The following is a 12343-nucleotide window of genomic DNA, read 5'->3' on the forward strand; positions in this document are numbered from 1 at the left end:
AGTCCACGGCACCAATGAAAGGATGAACAGCGCTGGTGGTGGCACTGGTTACCGCGGGGAAAGGTCACAAGCCACAGCCATGACTACCAGAGTTACAGAGAGCTGTATTATTAGGAAGGAGGGGATAGGAGAGAGGAGAGCCAGGCCTGGAGAGAGAGAAAGATGGCGAGAGCAAAGCAGAGCAGGAACAGAGAGAGACTAGAGAACAAAAAGAGGGTGGGGGGTCTGCGTCCAGCTTTGTAAGGTGCAGATTGTGACCACATCACACATACGTAGTCACCAGCGCCCACTGATGATGTAAGACAAAAGACCCCGAGCTGCATCTGTGCAGGAGTGAGGGCAGGATCCTAACACTTTCTGCCAAGTTGATGACCTGAGTTTGATCCCCAGAACCATGTGATGGAAGGAGAGCACTGTGGAACAATCCTCTTCTACACTATGAATAGGTATTATTCTCATTGGTTAATAAAAAGCTGACAGGCCAGTAGCTGGGCAGGAAGTTAGGCAGGAAAGCCACACTGAGAATGATGGGAAGGATGAGGATGGAGTCAGAAGAGATGCCAGCCAGCCGCCCCCCCCCCCCAGGAAGCAAGAAATACTAGAGGACAGGTAAAGCCATGAGCCACATGCCAATACATAGATTAATAAAAATGGGTTAATTAAAATGTAAGAGTTAGCTAGGAACAAGCCTAAGCTATCAGCCAAACATTTATAAGTAATATTAAGTCTCTGTGTAGTAATTTGGAAACAGTTACCAGGATGGGGAGTGGGCCGTCAGGACGGGAAAACTCTGTCTATCGGAGAGAAGTGACTCTGACTCTCACAGGTTGTCCTGACCTCTAATGTGTGCTGTGGTATGGGTGCATTTGCTCCATATATAAATACATGTAAATAAAAGGAGTGCTAACTTTTTCTCTCCCTTGTGAGAAGCACAGAACCTAGTAAAGAATGCAGACATAAGAGCTGTGTGGTGGCCCATGCCTTAAACTTGGCAGTTGGGAGGCAGATCTCTGAATTCAAGGCCAGCCTGGTCAACAGAGTGAGTTCCAGAACATTGGGGCTACACAGAGAAACCTTGTCTTGAAAAACAAAAACAAAACAACAACCACCAACCAACTAAAGAACACAAACACACAAATGACTACATCAATTAGAAAATGCTATATTGGGGGGAAGGAGAGCTCAGTAACAGACAGTTTGACATTCCTGTAGGAAACCAGGGTGCATGATGGCTCCCAAACATTTAGAAGTGAGTTGAATGGCTCAAAGGACGCAGTGATGTAAAGGCCACATGAACTTACTGGGTCAGTGGAGGAGAGAGGGGACTCGATGGAACTGACTGGCTGAGAAGAAAGGGTAAGAACTGTACCCATGGGGTAGTCTCTGGGCCAGAGAAGAGGCAGATGGCACTCATTCAGTTCACCATTGTGTTTGCAGTATTTTGCCCTGGTCATGGCATGTAGTGGACATCCAGAAAACCTGTGAACTGGAAATTAAATTGAAACTGAGTGTCTCAAGAGGTATTACATAGTATGCTGCTCGAAGGAAATACTCCAGGAGGAGGAGAATGTGAGTTCGGTGGAAAAATACTGCTGAGAACAGAGAGCTTCGGGGCTGACTTGCACTTGACAACATTTCTCTCATGACAAGCAGATTACTCATGTATATTTTGTCTCCTGTGACCTGGTGTGTGCAAAAATCCATCGAAACTCATCTCTGTTCTCAGAGTTCACAGTCTGGTGGGGGACAAAAACATGCTTTAGTAATTATAGGTGATAGGAATTCCACCACGCCCCCATGATCGTGCATGCCCCGGTGGGACACTTAGTCATTTCCGGGTCACACATCCTACATAACCCATGTGCTGCATGGTCATGTAAATTGCATGCAGTATGACCACATGATCTATGCGCACATGTTGAGTAGCCATGTGAGCCCATGTGCGCAAGCACGGTGTAGTCTTTAAAAGGCAGATCCCATGTTCTCTCCTCCTTTTCATGTGTCTTTCCAGCAGGTCTGATCACACCCTGTTCCTTTTCTCCTTTTCTTAATAAAACTCTTGTTAGTGGGTTTTGTTGTGTTCCATGACTTTTCCTCACAGGGTAAGAGTGCCGCTTAAACCAACATTTGGTGCCTAGAGAGATAACTGGTCAGCTGACTGCCCTGGTGCACCTCGTGGCATGGGGACATCAGAAAAAGACCTCTGGCAGACCTCCTAGGCTTGGCCATGGGCTCACAGGGAATCCAGGATGCAGCATGGGTTGATCCGTTTCCTTCCTGTTGGACACTGAGCCACTTACTCAGTCCTGAGGGAGTTTTGGGATCCCACCTCTCCTTCTGGTTTTCCTGTTGTCGGGGTAAGGGGACAGCCTTACTCATCTTACCAGACCCCACCACTTATTCAGGGGTACCTAATGGGAAGAGATTTTCCAGCTAAGGTAGGAGCTTTCATTTCCCTTGCTCCCTCCATGTGCCTCACTCCAGACAGGTCAGCAGTGCTTCTCCTACTCATGCACAGTGACACAGACAGGACCCTGCTCTCTCTCAAGTTCCAAAGGACATCAGGATCCACTGCCTTGTCCCAATTCCAGAAAAATGAGGTCTCACCCCACAAGCTTTTCTCTTCCTGGTTCCCTCTTCTAATTAACTACTCAGCTAACTGTTACAGGATCACCATAGAGCTGGAGTCCAAGGACCATCAAGTATATACCCGCTCATCCACCACCTTTTATAAAAATAAACAGTATGCAGAGATTGGAGTAGCTAGTAAATGCACTACAGAAAAGGTGACATTTGAACTCTTACATGTACAGTGTTCACTAGGGCAGCAACTGCAGAGGAAACAGTCTGCTGTAAAACCCAGATCAAATTGGTAGGCATGATTATGAGAAACAGAGCTTGGTGGCTCACATCTGAGATCTCAGAAATCAGGAAGCTGAGATAGGAAAGGCTGCCTCAGGTTTAGTGATTTTCAGGATAGATTGGGATACAGAAGAAGATTCTAAAAATAAAAGTTAAAACGGGGTGGCACATGCCTTTAATCCCAGCACTCAGGAGGCAGAGGCAGGTGGATCTCGGAGATCAAGGCCAGCCTGGTCTACAGCACAAGTTCCAGGACAGCCAAGGCTACACAAAGAAACCCTGTTTCGAAAAACAAAACAAAACAAAATAATCTGAGAGGTCTGTTTGAAACACATTCCAGGGTTTCACTTTCCAAGACACTTGTGGTTCAACAGGTACTAACACACTTCCTGGGCCCATGATCTCCCCTCGGCCAAACCAGGCGGTCGTTGCACATGCCTTTAATCCCAGCATTCGAAGCAGAAGCAGGCAGATCTCTTTTGAGTTCGAGGCCAGCCTGGATTACAGGGCTAGTTCCAGGACACCCGGGGCTACACGGAGAAACCCTGCCTTTAAAACAAAAAGAACCTCTCTGGGCTCACACTGTCATGAAGCGGGATGGGCGGCGCCTGCTGGAGAGAGCGCTGTGCATCCGGGCTTCTGGGTCCCCCGAGGTCACACTATCAAAACAAGAACTCTTTTTTTTCCGTTGTGCTTACGGGATTCCTGGTGCTCATTAAGTGCCTCCCAACAACTCTGTGCGTTGCAAATTACGAACCTCACTTTATATATAAACGATTTGCTCAAGGTCACAAAGCGGGAAGAGGGCATGGCGGAGAATGAAAACCAAGTCGCGGGGTGGCCGCCAGCCTGGAGAAGTTCCGAGGACGCAGGAAGGCGGGCGAGTGGGTGGGGCTCAGGGCCTCCTTCAGCCTCCCGAGAAGCCGCTCCAAAATGGTGGGGGCGGCGGCGTCAGCTACGCCCCCGCCCCTTCCGTCCCCCCCCCTCCCTCTTCCTCAGGCCACCCAGGCTGGGGGGGGGGGAGGGGACGCAACGCAGCCGCCCACGTGACCGTCGGTCGGCGGGCGCGTGACGCAAAGCGGCGGGCCCAACGTTCGCTTTGCTTTGTGGGAAATAGAGTTCGAGAGGCCGTCCGGTGAGTCAGGAGAGGTGAATCTAGGACTACATTTCCCAGAAGGTAGAGGACCGAGGCGGTAGCCGCCGTCGTCGGAGAGCGGGGACGCGGGGCGCGCTGTCGGGCGGGGGTGAGGTTCGGGCCGGTTGTGCCGTTGCGAGACTGCTGGTGTAGTCGCTTCGGCGGGTCCAGGTGAGTGGACGTAGCTGATGGGAGTTAGGACATCTCGACTGGTGTCTGTGTTTTTGGGTTTTTCTCTTTTCTCCGCGGCGGCTGGTCCCCGGCGAGGGTAAGGCCTAGCGTGCGGCGGCTCCCCCGCGCTCTGCTAGGGCCTGCTCCGAGCGGGCCTGCTGGCTCGACTCCTCCCCTTCCCCGCCCTTCATAGCTTCCTCCGCTCCGGCCTAGTTCGCCAGGCCCCGGCCGTCTTCTCTCTGGAGCAGCTCGCAAACTTCTTTGCACTCTGCGGGAGGGTCGCCTTCCACCAACCCACCTTCCCCCTCCCCTGGTCGGACGAACCCCATTATTTGAATTGTTTTTCTGGGAACTCTTAAACGCCCTTCCCCCACCTAGTCTCGGTTGGCCCGATTCTGTCTTCTAGGGCGCATGTGGCCCTAGAATACACTAAATATTAATGTTTCCGTCTCTTGTTTGTTTTCCCCTCCCCTCCTGCCTTCTCTGGCCCAGAGGCGTAATCCAAATTTATTTCCTGTCGGAAAAATATTGTTCCCACTTTTTTCCGTGGGTTGCGAGTGAGGCTGACTTGCATTCCAGTGGTAATTGGCTTGTGTCCTGCTTATGAGAAGCAGTTGTGTTCCACACTTAAGCAGCTTTTCTCTGTTTTCTTTGCCCTTCTGGATCTTAACGGGTGGAACGTGGCGGCGGTAGTTGGCGGCAACACTGGTGGCCCAGAAGTTGGAAGCCATCAGTGTGAGTACAGTGTTAAGGGGGTGGTGGGGGGTGGTGGTGGTGTTAAATCCCTTGAAGGAAAAACTGCTGGGAATATGGCAAGGCCGTAATAGGAGAGAGCCAATAAAGTCGGCTTTACCAGCTTTTTTTTTTTTGTTTTTTGTTTTTTTTTGGTTTTTCAAGACAGGGTTTCTCTGTGTAGCTTTGCGCCTTTCCTGGAACTCGCTTTGGAGACCAGGCTGGCCTCGAACTCACAGAGATCCGCCTGGCTCTGCCTCCCGAGTGCTGGGATTAAAGGCGTGCGCCACCACCGCCCGGCTCGGCTTTACCAGCTTTTGATTTTAAATTTCAGTTTCACTTCCAGGTACTTCAGTTGCTTTTTCTTTCTCTAAAATGGCAGTGCACAGCACTGGCAACGTTAGTGGGTTTTTGTAACATTCAGTGAGATTAACTGAAGAGCGCTTCGTCTTCGTTACCCGTGTACAGTTTTCCTGAGTGGAAAGGCATCCTGCCATTTTTCAGACCTTTCCTAGTTTTGTTTGTGGAACTCCTGTCTGTTGTACTCGGTCCCGGTCGACAGCTTGATGTGTATATTCTGTATAACTTTGTTAAAGATGGCTGGTGCCTTGAAACTTGTGGAAAAACAAGGCTTACTTCTTTGTTTGCAGACCTGTGTCCTGAACTTAAGTGACGAACTTAGTACTTAAGTGACATAAAAGCGGGGCAAAGGGAGGGGCGGTGCAGTGGTGGCGCACGCCTTTAATCCCAGCACTCGGGAGGCAGAGCCAGGCTGATCTCAGTGAGTTCGAGGCCAACCTGGTCTACTGAGTTAGTTCCAGGACAGCCAGGAATATTACACAGAGAAACCCTGTCTTGAAAAACAAAACAAAAAGGAACCATTTAGTTATGATCCCATTTTTTTTTTTTTTTTTTTTTCAAATTTTGTTTTTGCCTGACAAGGTCCAGACTGACCTCTAAACTCTGTAAATAGTTGAGACTGGCCTTGAACTCTTGACCCTCCTCCCTCTACTTCAGTGCCAATTTTACAGACTTTTGCCACCATACCCAGCTTGGTTGCTTTTTTAAGACAGGGTCTCTTTGTGTATCTCTGGCTGGCCTGGGACTGGAGAATATGCTAGCCTTCCTCTGCCTCCCAAATCACCCTGGCTTGATTACATCTGTAAAAAGAATTGTTTGAGGGTTGCTACATGACTGAGTGTGGTGGTTCTTACCTTTAATTGTAGCACTCCAAGACAAGTGGCAGGCAGATCTCTTAAGTTTCAGGCCAGCTAGAACTACATAGTGAAAACCTGTCTCAGAAAAGAGAGAAAGATACTTACTGAAAAATACCATTTCAATGCGTGGTGCACGCCTTTAATCCCAGCACTCGGGAGTCAGAGCCAGGTGGATCTCTGTGAGTTCCAGGAAGGGCACAAAAACTACACAGAGAAACCCTGTCTTGAGAAAGAAAAAAAAAAAGAAAATACCATTTCTTGGTTTTTCAATTCTTTTAGCACCTATGAAAGATCTCCAGTTTTAGAAATAGATGGATAGATTGGCTTAGAGACTAGGTCTGGAATTAGTCCAGGTAGGGTCTTTCCTCCTGCCTCTGTCTCCTGAGTGTTAATGACTGCCAAGGTGAACAGTCACACTTAAGTATGGACACTTTGGGTTAGTCAGTGAAGTTGTGGATCGCAGTCCTGGGGTAAGTTCAGTGGTAAGAGAGATTTCTTAAGTACTCAGTCCCCGTGTTGTCCTCAGTGCTGAAGAAGGGAAAGCTATGGAGAGCTGGGCTTGGTGGCGCACCTCTAATCCATCACTTGAGAGGCAGAGACAGGTGGATCTCTGAGTTCAGTGCTAGCCTAGTCTACTTAGTGAGTTCCAGGGCAGCTGAGCCTGTGTAAAGACTCTCTCTCCAAAAAAAATTAAATAAATAAAAGTAAGTATGGATTATGAAAAGTGATCTACTTTGTATTGGTTAATTTTCGGGAGAAAATCTTGGCGTGTGTCCAAGATTAGCACAAAGGAGGGATTAGACTGCCTAGGGGAGCGCAGGCTAAAGTTTATGTTTTTTCCCCCCTTTGCTTTGAGACAGGGTCTCTGTAGTCTAGGCTGTTCTGATGATGTTTCAAGGACATCAGCCATCACACCTGTCTTTTATGTAATTTAGAATGGGTAGATTTTTAGAATGTTTACTCTGTTTCTTTTGAGAATTATGACATCATGAATTGAAGGAAATGTAATTAATGCTATTAGGTCAAATACTAGATTTTGGTGATTTGCCTCATAAATATCTAGAGTCAGTGAAGTACTTTACTATGAGTGGGAGAATGATTCAACAGTGAGTGCCTGGAAGCCGGCTCATTTCCAGCCTCTGTGTTTAGGCCCTGCAAATACAGCGCAGGAAGCCAAGATAGCAGTTCAAGGCCTGCCAGGCAGCTGTCGTCCCCCCCACCCCCCGTGGGTGGGGGGCGCACATGGGTTTTGTTTTCGAGACAGGGTTTCTCTTTGTTGTTTTGGTGCCCGTCCTGGATCTTGCTCTGTAGACCAGGCTGGCCTGGAACTCACAGAGATCCGCCTGGCTCTGCCTTCCGAGTGCTGGGATTAAAGACATGCCCAACTCAGGCAACTGTTTTGAGGACAGTAGAAGACAATGTGAGCGGGTAAATTACAAATTGAAAAAAAGGACATGGAGGTATTAAGCAGAGTATCTTTCCTGTAGACATTAAGAAAGACCTACTAACTGTGATCAGAGTGGGTTTTTGTGTGTGTGGTATTGTTTTTGAAACAGAATCTCACTGTGTGTCTTTGGCCTGGAATTTGATGTATAGAACAGGCTGCCTTGAATGCAGAGATCCACCTGTCTCTGCCTCTTCTTCCTGAGTGCTGGGACCATGTGTGGACCATGCCTGGCCAGAGGTTTTTTGAGGGAAGTAAGGAACCAGTTTTGTGGGGTATTGTAGAGAGAGTACTCAGGTGGAAGGAATAGCAGGTGTGCAACAGGAATGGATTCCTCCCTCCCTCCCTCTTTCTTTCTTTCTTTCTTTCTTTCTTTCTCTCTCTCTCTCTCTCTCTCTCTCTCTCTCTCTCTTTCTTTCTTTCTCCTTTCTAAGAAAGCCAAGTGTGGCTGACAGGCATGACTGTTTAAGGTGAGTTAGAGGTCTGGTAGGTTGGTGAAGGGATTTTTCACTAGTACAAATAAAGACAGGAAAGACTTGTGACTTTGGTTGGGGGAAGAGGTACATATGTTGGATGACTTTTGCAGAGCTTGGAAACACTATAGGGGATGTAATGAACAGGCTAGTGTAGGCTAGAGATGGTCCTGGAGATGTAAAATGATGGATAGAGGTTTACAAAGAAGCTTAGAGTTGGGGATTAGCTTCCTGCTGTCTAGTCAGGACAGTATTACTGTATGATTCACAGAGTTCAAGAGGCTCAGGATCTCTGTAATTGTGCAGTGTGCACATTTTTAAAAAGTCTCTGTTACGTCCATATAAATGTCAAAAAAGTTTAGCTGCGTAAGAGGCTAAGGCAGCAGGATCGCGAACCCACGGTGTGCCTGGGTACCTCCGTCTCAAAGGGAGAGTTGGCTATGGCAGCTCGTGCTTTTACTCCCAACTCTCAAGAGACTGAAGCAGGCCTATATCTATGAGTTTGATGCCAGTGTGGTCGACATAGAGAGACTTCCATGTCAGACAGACAGACACTTTCTGAAAAAAAAGGGGGCGGGAATAGAATAGGGATAGAGCTCAGTGGCAGAATACTAACCTGTTACATGCAAGCTGGGTTCAGTCCTTGGTACCACAAAAAATAGTTTAAGAACCATTGCTCTAGGGAAGAGGGGAGGGAGACTAGAAAGGATCATAGAGCAGATTGGAATGATCAGAGTTTATTGTATGTATGTATGAAAAGTCATAATGAGCTGGTGGTGGTGATGCTCGACTTTAATCCCAGCACTCAGGTGGGAGAGGCAGGTGGATCTCTGCGAGTTTGAGACCAGCCTGGTCTACAGAGCCGGTTCTAGGATAGCCAGGGCTGTTAGACAGAGAAACCCTGTCTTGAAAAACTTAAAAAACACTTTTTTTTTTTTTAATTAAAAGTTTGGTAGTGTAGGGTATATCTGCCTTAACTACCACTGGGATATTCATATCTGTCTTGTTATGGTGGAGGTTGAAAATGTAAGACTAAATCTGGTCTGCAGATTAATTTTGTTTGGTTCACACAGAGTTAAAATTTGAATTAGTTGTCAGCATTTAAAAATGGATATATGGGGCTGGAGAGATGGCTAAGCAGTTAAGAGTACTGACGCTCTTCCCGAGGACCCAGGTTCAATTCCCAGCACCCACATGGTAGCTCACAGCTGTCTGTAATTCCAAGATCTGACACCCTCACACAAATGTGCATGCAAGCTAAAACCAATGCAAATGAAATAAAAATAAATACATTATTTAAAAATATATATAGGGCTGGAGAGATGGCTCAGAGGTTAAGAGCACTGACTGCTCTTCCAGAGGTCCTGAGTTCAATTCCCAGCAACCACATGGTGGCTCACAACAATCTGTAACGAGATCTGGTGCCCTCTTCTGACCTGTAGTCATACATGCTGTGTACATAACAAATAAATAAATGTAACACTTAAAAAAAAATAAAAAATAAAATAAAAAAATATATATATGTAAATCTTCTGACTGCTCTTGAAAAATTAGTTCTGGCAAGCTGCGGAACTGTTTTACAGCAGCTATCTCTTGTGATTGAGACATTTCTTTTCCCGATTGCCACGGACCTTAGCACTCACCAGAGCCTTATTTCTTTTTTCTTTTGGTTTTTCGAGACAGGGTTTCTCTGTGTAGTTTTGGTGCCTGTCCTGGATCACGCTCTGTAGACCAGGCTGGCCTCAAACTCAGAGATCCGCCTGGCTCTACTTAACGAGTGCTAAGATTAAATGCATGTGCCACTGCCAACTGGCTCTTTGGGTTTTATTTAGGCTTTTTTTTTTTTTCCCTTCAAAATTTTGTTTACTGATTTCCCCCCCCTCTTTTATTGAAAATATTTTTTTCCTTGCATAATATATCCTGGTTATGGCTTTTTGAGACAGCATCTCTACATAGTCCTGGCTGTTCTGGAACTCACTCTGTAGACCAGGCTGGCCTGCTTGTAGAGATCCAATTGCCTCTGCATCCTGAGTGCCAGGATTAAAGGTGTGCATCATTGTGGCTGGCCTGATAAGGAAGGGAGAAGGGGGAGGGACCCCTAAAACATGGAAATACTTTGCTTTGGAACTGAAACCCCAGGAGTTTTAAAAGGCAGTGCCTTTAAAAAGACATTGATCTGTCCACTGCCCTTGCCTTTTTCATCTGGCTTAAGTTCAGAGTCTCCATTTTGTTCTGCCTGGTTTACTTTGTAGCATCTGGAATGTTGTAACTGCATAGCTTAGCCTGCTTCAGAGGACAGAAGGCCAAGCAGAAGGGAAAGGCTAAGTACAAGAGTTTGGGCTGGTTGTCTGAGGTGTAAGAGTTAACCAGAGTTTGCCACGTGTGGTGTCTTCTCTACTATTTCCAGTGGCTTCCTAAGCCGAGGCAGGAGGATCACATGTTCAAGGCTATCTGGGCTCCATAGCAAGTCTGAAGTAAGTCCTGGTAGCATAGCAAGACTGCCTCCAAAAAAAGATGAGGGGGTTCTGGGGTGTAGGGAGCCTACCTAGCGTGCAGGAGCTCTAGGTTCAATTTCCAGTACTGCCAGAAAAAAATTCCAGAATCTATTTTTTACTTTTTTTCAGGACTTAGGTTTGAGCCTTACATATGTTAGGCAAACACCTACCATGGAGCTGTATCTTCAACCATATGTATTTTTAAAGCTTTATTATTATTATTATTTTCTGGAGCTGAGGACTGAACCCAGGGCCTTGCGCTTACTAGGCAAGCACTCTACCACTGAGCTAAATCCCCAACCACTAAAACTTTATTTCTATGTATATGAGTATTTTGTCTCCATGTATGTGTTTGTGTGCACCCTATGCATTCCTGTGCCCTTGAGGCACCATGTCCTACCATTCCTCTGGAACTGCAGTTAGAGATGGGTTGTAAGCCACCTTGTGGGTGCTGGGAATTGAACTTGCAAGAGCAGCAAGTACTCTTAACTTCTGAACCATTTCTCCAAACAGTCCTGCAAAGTTTGTATATTTGTTTTGATGATTGAGGACAATTTTATTAGGTTTTTTTTTTTTTCTTTTGCGACAGTCTCACTTTAGCTGACTGGCCTTCAGTTGACAGATCTACCTGCTTCTGCTGAGATTAAAAGTGTGTATTACCACACACCATAGTCTTTATTAATATGAGGGAATCAACTCTGCAGGCAAGCTATAAGTCTTGGCAGCTGCCCAAAGGAAGAGGATGGTGAAGGGGAAAAGGAAAAAAATGTCATTTGTAGGCAGCCATGGCAGAAGGCGTCGTTAGCTTCTAAGAAAGAGTCTGTGTAGAAAGATTGTCTGAGAGAGTCTGTGTAGAAAGATTGTCTAAGGTTTGAACAAAAAGTGAGTTAGCGCAGTTCAGAAAAGTGGGCAAGGCCAAGCAGAGCTGTGTGGTGGTGATTCCATAAGTGACTGCCCAGAAGGATTTTATTTTTAAAATTAATACACATCTGTGAAATGTATTACTTTACGTTTAGTAATTCTTTTTCTTTCTTTCTTTGTGTGTGTGTGTGTGTGTGTGTGTGTGTGTGTGTGTGTGTGTGTGTGGTTAATGGTTAATACCTGACTTCCCTCTATTTTAGTGGGAAGGTAGGGTTAATAGAGAATTGATGAAGTGGTTCACTGAGATGAGGGTGTCTCCTCAAATCACTCAGAAAGTTACATTGCCTGAAAGCCAGCATCATCTTCAGGCCAAAAATAGTAAGACTGTAATAATATCCTGGCTTCCAGACTGTGGGGGTCAGGAAAGAAAGAGAGATGTTTGCCACTGAACCTGGTGACTAGCGTTTGATCTCCAAGTACATATGGTGAAAGGAGAGAACTGACTTCTGCAAGTTCTTCTCTGAGGTCAAAGCCTGTAGCTTAGTGGTAGTACACTTGTCTAGCATATACAAATCCCTCATCCCCGGGGTCACAACAAAAACAATATTTGCTTCCTAAGGAACAAAGGATGAAGTACAGAGATTGAATAGGAGATGGTACAATTGAACCAGATAGTAGTATGCTTGAGATGTTACAAGCATAATACATAACGTAGTAGTAAATTAACGTAACAAAATACTTTGAGACCAGAGATGGTAGCACGTATCTGTTAATCCCAGCATTTGGGAGGTGAATTAGGCAGGATCAAGGCTACACAGTTAGATTAGACCCTGTCTCAAAGAACCAAAATAAAAATAAATACACTTCAATGTTTTTCTTCTAAATCCCTGTGGTAAACTTGTAGGAAGAGGACTTGACCTTTAAACCACACCAATGTGTAGTCAAGATGTGTT

At 46.2% G+C, this 12343-nt stretch overlaps 1 protein-coding gene across 5 annotated transcripts in view; it reads left to right on the forward strand.

The window, feature by feature from the left end:
• The first annotated feature begins 4039 nt into the window (after positions 1-4039).
• Thrap3 (thyroid hormone receptor associated protein 3) overlaps positions 4040-12343 on the forward strand; it is a 40111-nt gene continuing 31807 nt past the window's right edge. For 3 of the 5 annotated variants that reach the window (XM_052717978.1, XM_052717981.1, XM_052717982.1), the window contains exon 1: positions 4040-4168. The gene's annotated coding sequence lies outside the window, so the exon portion shown is untranslated. Of the gene's footprint in view, positions 4169-4861; positions 4904-12343 lie in introns of all 5 variants that reach the window. The other 2 variants (XM_052717979.1, XM_052717980.1) reach the window with 2 other exon arrangements.

This window comes from Peromyscus californicus, unplaced genomic scaffold, assembly GCF_007827085.1.
Source record: "Peromyscus californicus insignis strain IS unplaced genomic scaffold, ASM782708v3 Scaffold_5__1_contigs__length_169319896, whole genome shotgun sequence".
NCBI classification, from domain to species: Eukaryota; Metazoa; Chordata; class Mammalia; order Rodentia; family Cricetidae; genus Peromyscus; species Peromyscus californicus.